This window comes from Zea mays, chromosome 6, assembly GCF_902167145.1.
Source record: "Zea mays cultivar B73 chromosome 6, Zm-B73-REFERENCE-NAM-5.0, whole genome shotgun sequence".
In the NCBI taxonomy this organism is placed as follows: domain Eukaryota; kingdom Viridiplantae; phylum Streptophyta; class Magnoliopsida; order Poales; family Poaceae; genus Zea; species Zea mays.
Genome location: NC_050101.1, coordinates 100,879,261 through 100,892,321, shown reverse-complemented (window position 1 = coordinate 100,892,321; position 13,061 = coordinate 100,879,261).

Here is a 13,061-nt window from a genome sequence, read left to right as displayed (position 1 = left end):
CTCCTATGTTTGGTGTGCTCCTCGTATCTTCTTTTTGCATGCATGCATGGAGCATGGTTGAGACAGCCACTTCCACTTACCGGCTTTGGCAAGTCACGTCTCTGTCAGCTCGGTCCCACTCCCACATGCAAAAACCGGCAGTTAGCTAGAGCTAGCTACCCTGCTGGGACTACGTGCTGGCTTACCAAATCGTAAGTTAGAGCGGGCACGTGGAGCACGTGGGCAGCAACATTGCTGCTGATGGTTTGACTTTGTTTGATCCAAAAGAAAAGCTTTTGGTTGGCCTGATTCCTCGCATTATCAACACATTCAACAGAGGCTGTGCTTATTTGCAACACGCGCCGATGACACCATCTTTCTGCTCCAAGATAACTTGGAATATATGCAAGGAATTTACAATATTCATCTTAATCTTGTTTGAGCGGATGTCTGGATTAAAAATTAATTTCCAAAAAAATGAGGTTTACTGTTTTTGGAAGGGCCATTGATAAGAAAGACATTTATGCAGATATCTTTACCTCCCCGATAAAAAGTTTACCCATGAAGTACTTGGATATCCATATTGATCACAAAAAGCTGATCGCTTCTCAATTGGTTTGAGAAAAAAAATTACGAGTTTTGCAAGCCAAATGTTTAAGCTTAGGTGGAAGGCTGGTTTTTGATAAACGTCAGCTTATCCAACATTCCCTTGTACATGCTTTCCCTCTACCGTGCCTCTCCACTGTGATCAAGAAGATGGACAAATTTAGGAAAAAGAATGATGTGGTGTGGTGGAAAAAACATAAGAAATATCATCTTGCAAACTGGGAGACGATCTGCTCCCCAAAAGATCAAGGTGGCTTGGGGATTCTCGATCTCAGGTGCATGAACATTAGTCTGCTCACCAAGTGGTTGTGGAAATTGGAGAATGGTGAAGGTATGTGGCAAACCATCATCAAAGAGAAATATATGAAAAAAACCGTTGAGATTTGTTAAAAAAAATCATGGCGACTCTCAATTCTGGAAAGGAATTCTAGAAACAAGAGATATCTTCTGTGATAATTGTGTGAAAATGATTGGTGATGGAAAAAAACTCGAGTTTCTGGTTAGATACTTGGTGCGACAACTCTCCTTTTTCTGAGAAATATAGAAGGCTTTATGAGTTATCTTTAGACAAAGAGATAAATGTAAACTCGGTACTGATAAACAATTGCAATTCTTTGACCTTCAGGAGAAGGTTATTCGGGAGAAGTGCTATTGATTTAGAAAATTTGAAAAAAGATTGTGAAAACACTTGTCTTACGAATATTAAGGACAAGGTCGTTTGGATGCTTAAGAAAAAAGATTTCTCTGTTAAATCCTTGTACATCAAAATGAAAAACAGCCTTGAGAGGTTCCCTTGTCTAGTCATATGGAGAGCAAAAATCCCTCATAGAATCAGGGTTTTTTTGTGGATTGTTCTGAAAGATAGAATTCTATCTAAAGCAAACTTAAAAAGAGAAACTGGAAGTGTAACACAGATTGTCTTTGGTGTGGAGAATATGGATCCACTAATCACATCTTATTTGAGTGCTAAGTGGCAAAATTCACCTGGAGAGTGATTCAAATAGCTTTGAACTCTTTAAGCTTCCTGAAAAATGCAAGTGAGATGTTTGGCAACTGGCTTTGTGGTCACAAAAAACGGATAAACATCTTCTGGCTATAGGTTGTAGTGTAGTTTTATGGACTATCTGGAAAATTAGAAATGATATTTGTTTCAATGGGAGAAATATCATGAATGCTGCTAACATCTTCATTCTTTGTTGCTTTTGGCTAAACTCGTGGGTGCTGAATCAGAAAGAGATGCCAAGAAAGAGACTGAAGGAAGGAAGCAGATTAATCCGAAGAATTGCTGATCAAGTCTTCATTCGCTCTTTTGGTTGGGCTCCAGTTGGTCGTCGTATTATGAAATGAATAAGCGCGAAAACACTGAAGCCGGTTGGTCATCTCCGTTTTCCTTCTCAGACTTGTTAGTTGATTAGGATAAAAGAATAGTCATTCCCTACAAATTAGTCTCTAAGGATTGATTTGGTGACAAGGGGATTCCGGGAGGATTGGAGGGGATTGATGGGAGAAATAAACTAATTATTTCTCCCTCAATCCCCTCTAATCCTCCCGGGATCCCGGATCACCAAATCAGCCCTAAGTCTTGTAAGCTCTCAGGATGTAGTCTTTATTATGAACTTCTACCTATTTCTTAATGAAATGGGACCCTTTTCTGTTTAAAAAAACGAGGTGCACGTGGTGAAAAAGATTTAGGAGCGTGCGTGTTTCGGAGTGTTTGAATGCAATAGAGTTAATAATTAGTGATTAAAATTAGCTAGAGACATCCAAACACTCTGACTAATATTTCAGCTATTAGCTATTTTTAGTAAATTAGTTACTAGTTAGCTAGCTATTTGTTAGCTAGTTAGTTTCACTAGCATCTTTTTAGCCAATTAACTATTAGATCTAGTGCATTCAAACACTTTCTCAGTGACTCGGGGGTTTGACGTCAGCAAAGATTCTATCAAAGGATCTTGCGGGAATTGCTGCAAGTGTATTTATTAGACGTAGTGACTTTTTTTTTCGTAAGTTGTATTATCGGTATATATACTTCTAGAAGTAGGGCAGGTACACATGTAGATTTTTCGAAGCGGAAAAAATTAAATATACAGTGAGCCAAATACAACGGCTACTCGCCAACGGTCAGCAAGACTGATCATTATGTAGGTCATTGTACATACTCCTATGTTAATCATTGGCTGTCCTTGCAATATTGATTAAACACTCTGGAGTGTTTTTTTTTTGTCTTTTCCGGCGGTGAGCATGCACGAACTACTCGTAGGCATGCATCCCATGTGAGCTAGGGCACTAGAGATGGATTAAGACTATGTACAAAGCATATTAATATATCATGCCTAAGAGTATGTACAAAACATAATAATATATCATGCCTCGATGGCTCGATGTATGTATATGGAGAGGGGTAAATAATGTAAAAAAATGAAGAAACTATGTCTTTATAAGACACCTCTGACTGGGTTTTCTAAGCCTATGTATAACTTTACTAGTACAACCCATATGAACGAGTCATGTCTTAAAGATTTTTTATTGAATGTCTTAGCTATATTTTTTGCTTAAAATCCGCATAAGTACATGCCTCTAATAAAATATGATCCTACCTGCTCTTTTTGACTTTTTCCCTAACCATATTGATATTGTGGTGATGTATTTCCATGTGAACAAAGGCTTAGAGCCATGAGCCACTACAATAAAACATAAAATTTCCAACGGTTAAAGCCATCGGAAATAAACCCTAAACTGTCGGACATAGCTTATTTTCGACGGCAGTCGTCCATCAGCCATAACGGGTCGGAAATAGTGCTATTTTCGACGGCCACCGTCGGAAATAAGCTATGACCGTCGATATTTACGACAGTTAACGGCCGTAACGGTACTCGTGGGCCCCCCATCGTTATGTCCGATGGCTAGTAGAAAACCGTCGGACATAAAGTTGATTTATGTACGAAGGCCACCAAAGTTGATTTATGTACGAAGGCCACCAGTGTCCGACCTGACACCCATCAGACATAAGGTCATACGTCGGATGGCTTGTCTTACAACTGTCGGACATAAGTGATACGTCGATAACTTATTTGACGACCGTCGGATATAAGGCTAGGTCCGACGGCTTGTCTTACAGCCGTTAGACAGCTGTTGGAAGCCGTCGAAGATAACCATACGTCCGGCGATGAAATTGTCGGATATATCATGGCCGTCGGAGATTTCTCATTTTCCTGTTGCTCGAATAACATCTAGCGAAACTAGGGTCGTAAGGCGACCTGGGCATAAACGGATCTAATGGGCCCTATATTTATGGCATAATAAACTGAACTGTTTACAGAACTAGTCTTACTGTACATGAAAAAAAAACAAATCAATGCCGATGACGATCAAGAAGAGACTTTTGACTGCTACCAGATCGGAGCCGTCCATCTGTTAGGTAGACGGCGACGAGGAGGAGGAAGAAGACGCGGTGGAGGTCTCGAGGTGGGGACGAGTTGCGGCAGACGACGACGTCGCCTTGTTCATCCGGCCTTGCAGGAAGCACTCGAGCGACCTCTTCAGCGACGACGACGGTGTAGTGCCGCCGTCCCCTATCGTCGTCTTGGCCTTGGCTGCATCCTCCTCCACCGCCCTCTTGGCCGTGGCGATGATCGCCCTCGCCTGCTCCTCGGTGGCGGCCGCCTCGACGCCACGGCCCACGCCCGCCGCCGCTGCCCCGCTCTGCTTGCCCGTCATGGCCGGTTTTGAGTTGGTACGTCTCTGCCTCTCTCTGCTAGCTAGTTTCTCTTCTTCTCTCTTGACACGATTAGAATCTCAGGGAGCGAACAGAGAGGGAGATGAAGAGATGGCCGGCGTCCTTTTTAAACCCGCGCGCTGTGCATGGGTTTGGGCGCACGTGCTGTACATGATGTTTTGCTGCCACACGTGCGCGCATGCATGCATGGCTTCGTTTGATTTCTCCTTCCTCCTATGTTAAGTATCGGATCGATCGTTTCCGTTGTGCAATGGGTTACCGGCCCGTTTCAGCAAGAAGACCCGTCGCTGCCAAGTGCCACCTGTCTGTCAGGTCAGCTGCTCCGTTTCCGCCACATGCCACAATAACCGGCAAGTACTACGCATACCCTAGTCTACTATGCGAAGGCGAAACAGTGAGGCCGGGTCGGCCAAATCTGCTGCATGTTAGAGCACACGAGGAGCACGTGCGGACGGTGACGGATCCAGGAATTACCAAAGCTTCGACCAAATTTAATATGGAAAAAAAGGATAACAAAATATTGTATAGTGCAAATTGTGTTAAGCGCACACTGGGAAGCCACTGAAATAATAAAAAAACACATATTAGAGGCATAAAAATAAAATCAACAACTATAATAATGTAAAGCAAAATTTAGAACAATGATTTTGTAAATACCACTAGAACAAGGTAGATTAATTCTACGCGTACTCGTATCTTGAAAATGCTTTAGCATCATTTTATCTTTAATAGTTGTACTAGTTAATCATATATTGCTACGATTTATATATGTAACACCTCTGGTGTTACTGTTACTAAAACTTGAGCATAACATCATGAGCATTGGCATATCACGTGTTTGTTACACCTAGAGTGCATCACTAGATAAAAATTTCAAACAAGTTGTGATGTTATGATTTGATGTGTGGTTAACCCTAGGATAGGATACTTAACCCTGGAGTAGGGCTTAGAGATGTAAGTGAAGTCCAAATGAGTAAAAATCTCAAGAGACATTAAAAATGCTCACAAGGTATCAAAGTGGATGGACTTTTGTGGCACCAAAAGCCCTAATGTGCCTAAAACCCTAAAAACAAACCCTAGAAACCCAAATTGAAACCCTAGGGGGTTAAATGTAAATTCTAGGCACTTTTGAACCAAAGTGCAAATATCAAAGTAATAGAACACTACAAATCAAGTACTTTTCACATTTGAGGATTTCCAAGTTGAATGATGAAGTTTGGACTTAAATGCAAAATACCCCATGAATACTATGTGGTGAAGTTCTGAATTTCAGTTGATTGAGGTCAACTTTGGAGCTCTGTATCTCCCAATTCATAAGGAATTTTCCCTAGGTCAACACATCAAGTATGAAGAGCTATGATAGGAGTGCAACTTTGCTTAAGTGAATAAACCTTGGTAACATACAAATTTGAAGAAAAACAGACCTGAAGTTGGTCTGTCAGTCGAGTGTAACTCTGAAACTAGACTGACAGTGAATTAGGACCAAGTTTGGGAGCTATTTTGAGTATGATTCAGTGAGAATTTAAGTATGGTTGCTATAGTAAGGTCAAAGTTGGATTATAGACCAACAACTTTGTTACAGGTGGATTAACAAGTTGTTATATAGAAATCAGAGATCCAAGCCTAGCAAAACGCTCGGTCAGGCACTCTGAATAAGCATCCCATGGTACAGTACGCAGAAAGATCTTCAGGTTCATCCCCCTCGCCGCCGGTGACCTCCACGCTTGGATTCACACCGGCGCCGTGATTCGTGCCCTCTATGGCGTGGATTATGATCGACCTTGGAAAAATCTTCACCTTGGATGAACTCAGAACCCTGTAGCCGCTCTGTCACCCATTCACTTGCCGACGACGTGGCTGCACGGCCATTGCCGTGGCTACCGCCGTTTTCCTCAGTCGAGCGACGCCTTTGGCTATCTTACCACGTCGTCGTAAGTCGTGGTCGTTACCCAGTGACCACCGTAGCTTATTACCCCACAATTGCCACGATAGATCGCCGCCAGTGACTCTTCTCTCGCTCCGGCTGCCGCGCGTCTTCTCAAAATTAGCCGCCACCACCGATGGAACCTATAAATTGCCGCATGTAGGAAATGGGTGACGCCTAAGAGGGGAGGGGGTGAATTAGGACTTCTAAAACTTTCGCTAAACTAGGCCACAATTAGATCCCTAGAGCAAAACCTATGCAAATAGTCAAACTAGAATGTGCAAACTAGGTTTTGCCTAAGTGTTGCTATCTCTACCACAATGGCCAAGTTTCAATCTACACTAAATAAGCATGACTACAAGATTGAAACTTAAATGCTTAATATAAATGCGGAAACTTAAAGAGTAAAGTAAAGAAGCAAACTCTCGTGGATGACGCCGGTATTTTTACCAAGGTATCCGGAACCGCGCAAGGTCCCAACTAATCCTTGTTGGTGCCCCTACACAAAGGGAAGCCCACGCGAGGGCCAAGCACCTCGGTCGAGTAACTCCGTAGAGAGCCGCGGGCCTTCTCCACGCGCAAGTGGTGCTCCGCTTCCGGCTCCTCTCGGACGCTCCCTGCCGTCTCCACTATCTAGCTTCCGGCCGAAACGCCGCGGGCCTCGTTCCCTCCGGTACATGGTGGCGGCCGTGACACAAACGCGGTTGTCACGGTCTCGCAAGACACTCGCCCCACTCGGTACAATTACAACGGCCCGCGCAAGAGTCGAGGGGTTGTGTGGTTTGTCTAAACTCACTCAACAATCTAGGGTTCACCTAGAGCAAGCGCTAAAGCGGTCTAACTAACCTAAGCACTTCACAAAGCACCTACGCTAATCACCGAGTGATTCTATTAAGCACTTGCGTGTAAGAGCACTTGGGAATGTCTACTATATGCCTTGGTATGTCTCTTGGGCTCCCACACTTGGAAATGGCCGGTTGGGGGTGTATTTATAGCCCCCAACACAAATAGAGCCGTTGGAGAAAAGCTGCTGCTTCTCTGCGGCACACCGGACAGTCCGGTGGTGCACCGGACAGTCTAGTGGTGCACCGGATAGCGCATTGTAGCCTGTCCGGTGCGCCTAGCCATTGCCCTGTCAGAGCAGGTGACCGTTGGCGCCGCAGGCTTTCCACACCGGACAGTCCGGTCCTCACATCGGACAGTCCGGTGGTCTTCTCTCCGGGTGCCACCTGGAACTAGCTGTTGGGCTGCAGTCCCCTGGTGCACCGGACAGTCCGGCGTGTGGGCACCGGACAGTCCAGTGTGGCACCGGACAGTCCGGTGCTCCACGCACAGACAGTTCGCAGGCAGCACACTTGGACTTTTCTTGGATCTTGTGTCTTCTTTTGAGGTGTTGCTTTCCTCAATTCCTTAGTCCAAGTTAATCTTGCATCCTGTGAACTACAAACACAAACACTAGAAAACTTATTAGTTCACTGATTGTGTTGATCATCAAACACCAAAACTCAATAAACCAAATGGCCCGGGGTCCATTTTCCTTACAATCTCCTCCTTTTTGGTGATTGATTACAACACAACCAAAGCAAGCAAATAATTCAATTATTTGAATGACAATATGCAATCTACTTGCTAGGATGCATGTTTACCCCCATAATGTGATATTATGGACTTAAGCCTCCCCCTAACTCCATAAATCACTTACTTCCTATTTTTGGACCAAATAACCAAAACCACTTGAAAAACCATTTGTAGATTTTAAATTTTTTTAAAATTGGTGGTGTTTGGTGTTTGATACATTTTTTATTTCTTTGGTCCCTAAACTTCTCCCCCTTTGGCATTAACCACCGAAAAGGAAGACATTAAAAGCATATAGGAAGCAAATAAGATTTGCCCTCTCTAAAGAATTATCAGTTAATATCAATAGAAGTACTAAAATATTACTCCCCCTAAATGAGTGTTCTCCTTTAGAAAGAATTTTCTCCCCCTTTAGAGACGAAGAAAAACTCCCCCTGACAGAGATCTTCTACTTAGGAAAAAGCATGTGAGAAATAGAGGTGCAAGACATAATTTGAAAAGACTAACTTCCCTTATGCATAGGTAACCGAATATGAGTTAACCACTTATGCATTTTTAGCAACATGGAAGTATATGATATGAAATATAGTCTAATCAAATATTGGAGAAGACATGTAAATGATACTAGGTTTAGTCTCAAAAGATACCGATTGAAATTCAATGGCGAGCTTGAGAGACATGAGAGTTCTTGGAGATTTTACAGTGGAAGATTGTTGTCTTTCTCCGCGGACTTCATTTTCCTTACAATGAGACCTTCACATAAAATAAACTTGAAAAAGATGTTAGTCTCAAAGTCTTGGATTATAGAATAACCTCCCCCTAAAAGTGTGCATACAAGTTTTGAATACTTGTAGGAGACATGCACTTTGATTTGATATCAAGAGGGGTAAATCATCTGTAATCCGAACTTTGGCACATATAAGTTAAATGACTTAAATTGTAGAATATAAGCGTTTTACACTTGTAGCATTCGAGAATATCAATTGATGTATCATTTACTATGGAGTGATATAGAAGCTATGTGCCATGCTTAAATAAACATTTTAAGCCATGTAGGTTTGCTTAAGTATATGAATTGAAAGCAAGCAATCCTACCATGTGATTTACCTAGTATGCATACATTTAAACAAAAGTAAATACCAAATGTAATACTAGGCATGAAAGGTAAACTAGATACAAGGAAAAATAGATACGCATATCTAAAAATAAGGAATACAATAAATCTAGTTACCTTAGTCATGGGAGGGGAAATTTGGGTCCAAAATCATTATTAACCTACTTGGCAATAAACTTGATCCAATATGATGTATCCCATGATATACATCCCATCTTTGCCAAGTCTCCAAATTTCTCGATGACCTTCGGTCCACTCACTTCCCTTTTGGGATCCAAACCTTCTTGGTGCTTTTTATGGTCGTAATTATTTCCTTTGGCACCCAGATGCGTTTGGCCCCTTTCCTTTGTTGGCTTGCTTGTTGGCCTTGATTGCTATCACCTTTCCATTCTTTTTCTTCTTGATTAAATATGGTGTAGCAGCCTTTTTGTCCACCTTTTTGATGTAGGTGTTGGAGATTTTGCTTGATGGCTTTTGCTTGAGCTTTTGCCTTTGCCTTTGCTTATCCTCGGTCATCGCCTTGCATTGGAAAGACTTGTGGCCTTCCATGTGGCATAGCCTACAAATCACAGTTTCTTCCTCCATAAGCTTGTTCACTCCCGCAGTGGTGTTATCCTGTGGAGGTCGGATTTGTTTGGCTTTGCCTTTCTTGTCATACAAAGTCTTACCAAGACGAGCCACTTCTTGCCTTAATTGCTCATTTTCCTTTGCAACCTCATCCGAACATGTTTCTACAACAATATTCTCAACAAGAACTTGGTTGCAGGAGTTAGAATCATCAATTAAATCAAAACAAGAAGTAAAAGCATCCTTTTTAATAATTTCAGGTATTTCAACTAAAGATGTTGCTGGGGTGCTACTAATGTTTTCTAGCTTAGTAGTTAGCTCATTATTGTGTATGCTAAGAATTTCCATTTTCTCTAGCAAATTTTCAATAGCTTCTTGGGAGCTAGTTAACTTAGCCTTAAGTTTTTCATTCTTTTTAATAAGACCATCATCAGTAGCAGTGGATGGAGCACTAGACTCTAATAGCTCAATTTTAGTTGACAGCTCACAATTTAAGTTTACAAAAGTTTCAAATTTTTCTAGCAAACCTTTATAATCATTTTGGGAGCTAATCAACTTATTTTTCAAAGTTTTAAGTTGAGCTTTTTTCTTAGTGCAAACATCCTGGAAAATTTTTAATGGCTTCCACAAGTTCATCTACGGAGGGCTTTCCCTCACCATCATCATCACTACTACTATCATCACTAGAGGATGGAATGCTTTTGTTACCTCTTGCCATAAGGCATTTGTGTGATGACCGTGATGAGCGTGATGAGGATCGGTGGCTGCGCGTCCTTTGTGGTTCATCTTCGCTTGAAGAATCATCCCAAGTTTTGACACTTGTTAGCGCCTTGCCTTTGTTCCTCCCCTTTTTGGGTTCGGCCATAGTTGGACAGCTATCCTTGAAGTGGCCATTTTCCCCGCATGCGAAGCATCCTCTCTTTCTTTACTTTTTCCTGTCAATGTTAAAGAGAAGATCCTCTACCTGCAGAGGTACACCCATTAGATTAATCTTGCGAATCATCCCCATTACCTTTCCGACGCGTCAGATTGTTTCTTCGTCCTCGGAGGATGATATGTATGGTTGATTATCTTCATCATCATCACTTTCTTCCTCTTCCTCTTCTTCACTTGAGGAACTTGGAGTGGGAGCCTTCTTTTTGCCCTTCCTTTCATCACATGCAAAAGCATATGGCCTTGAGGAGGTTGGCTCCTCTCCCCGACACATTTTTCGCGACATCTCAAAGGCCGCGATTTTTCCAATCACAATGGTCGGGGTCATGTTACCCAAGTCCTCCATGTTGTGAAGGATAGTGATGATGCTCCCATATCTTCGTTGTGGTAGCAGGGAGATAATCTTCCTCACAATGTCCGCATCACCTAGCTTATTAATGCCAATAGAATTGAGCTCATTGATAATTAGATTCAAACGAGAATACATGTATCTAACAAGCTCATCATCTTTCATAGCAAAAGAATTATACTCATTTAAGACTAGGCAATGTTTTTGCTCACGGACATTGGATGTGCCGTCATGGAGCTCATGCAATTTTAGCCAAATCTCATTAGCAGTTTTCAATGTAAATACTTGATTAAAAATATCCATGCTGAGAGATTCATACAAGCAATTTTTGGCTCTAGCATTTAAATGAATTTCTTTTTCCTCACTCGTGGTGGGTTTCTCGGGATTCTTGAGTGGTTTCATCCCATCATGAGTGACTCTCCAAACACCTAGATCAACGACCTCTAGGTAACAAGCCATTCTAGCACTATAATAAGGGAAGTTAGTGCCGTCGAAGTGTGGTGGCCTATGGGTATCCATCCCTTCCTCTAAAAAGCGTCGGCTCTTTTAGCGGTGAAGCTAAAGTGTTTCAAATGAGCCAAACCAGGCTCTGATACCACTTGTAGGAAACGGGTGACGCCTAAGAGGGGGGGGGGGGGGGTGAATTAGAACTTCTAAAACTTTCGCTAAACTAGGCCACAATTAGATCCCTAGAGCAAAACCTATGCAAATAGTCAAACTAGAATGTGCAAACTAGGTTTTGTCTAAGTGTTGCTATCTCTACTTGTTGGGGACTTGCTCTCAAATGCTATGAATTAAGAACAAGGCAACATAAAATGTTAAATATTAATGCCCTTCGTCCACTGTAGCATTATCTCCCCAAGGATTTAATGAACTTCGGACGAAGGCCATGAGCAAGATATCACGAAGGTCATACCTTCGTGATTAGACTTATAAACCAATGTAGGATAAAGTATAAAAAATATGAAACATAAGAGAATAATATATCAAAAACACATAAGATCATTCACATATTTTATTATACAAACCTAAATATTAAAACATAATATTTAGGTACATTTATACCTTCGCCTTGGCAGAAAGCAGTAATTCCAGCGTAATGTGCCAGCGACTACAAGATTGCGTGAACAGTACAGGGGCACTGTTCACCTATTTATAGGCACAGGGCGCAGCCTGTGTAAAATTACATTTATGTCCTTTACAATCAACTACAATAATGACACAGAATATCATGGGTCTTTAGGTTATTTCATCTTTAAGTCGGTTCACCACTTCGTCTTGAGACATATCACTTGTGCTGAAGCTTTATAGGCGATAGCTTCGGCATTGCTTTTGATAGGATCTGTCGAAGGTGTTTCTTTCTTTAGGATCTTCGGCTATGAAGCATACCCCCAACACTACCACAATGACTAAGTTTCAATCTACACTAAATAAGTATGACTACAAGATTGGAACTTAAATGCTTAATATAAATGCAGAAACTTAAAGAGCAAAGTAGAGAAGCAAACTCTCGTGAATGACGCCGGTATTTTTACCGAGGTATCTGGAACCGCACAAGGTCCCGACTAATCCTCGTTGGTGCCCCTACGCAAAGGGAAGCCCACGCGAGGGCCAAGCACCTCGGTCGAGTAACTCCGTAGAGAGCCGCGGGCCTTCTCCACGCACAAGTGGTGCTCCGCTTCTGGCTCCTCTCGAACGCTCCCCGCCGCTTCCACTATCGAGCTTTCGGCCGAAACGCCACGGGCCTCGTTCCCTCCGGTACACGGTGGCGGCCGTGACACAAACACGGTTGTCACGGTCTCGCAAGACACTCGCCCCACTCGGTACAATTACAACGGCCCACGCAAGAGCCGAGGGGTTGTGTGGTTTGTCTAAACTCAATCAACAATCTAGGGTTCACCTAGAGCAAGCGCTAAAGTGGTCTAACTAACCTAAGCACTTCGCAAAGCACCTACGCTAATCACCGAGTGATTCTATTAAGTACTTGGGTGTAAGAGCACTTGGGAATGTCTACTATATGCCTTGGTATGTCTCTTGGGCTCCCACACTTGGAAATGGCCGGTTGGGGGTGTATTTATAGCCCCCAACACAAATAGAGCCGTTAGAGAAAAGCTGCTGCTTCTCTGCGACACACCGGACAGTCCGGTGGTGCACCGGATACCGCACTGTAGCCTGTCCGGTGCGCCTAGCCGTTGCCCTGTCAGAGCAGGTGACCATTGGCGCCGCAGGCTTTCCACACCGGACAGTCTGGTCCTCACACCGGATAGTCCGGTGGTCT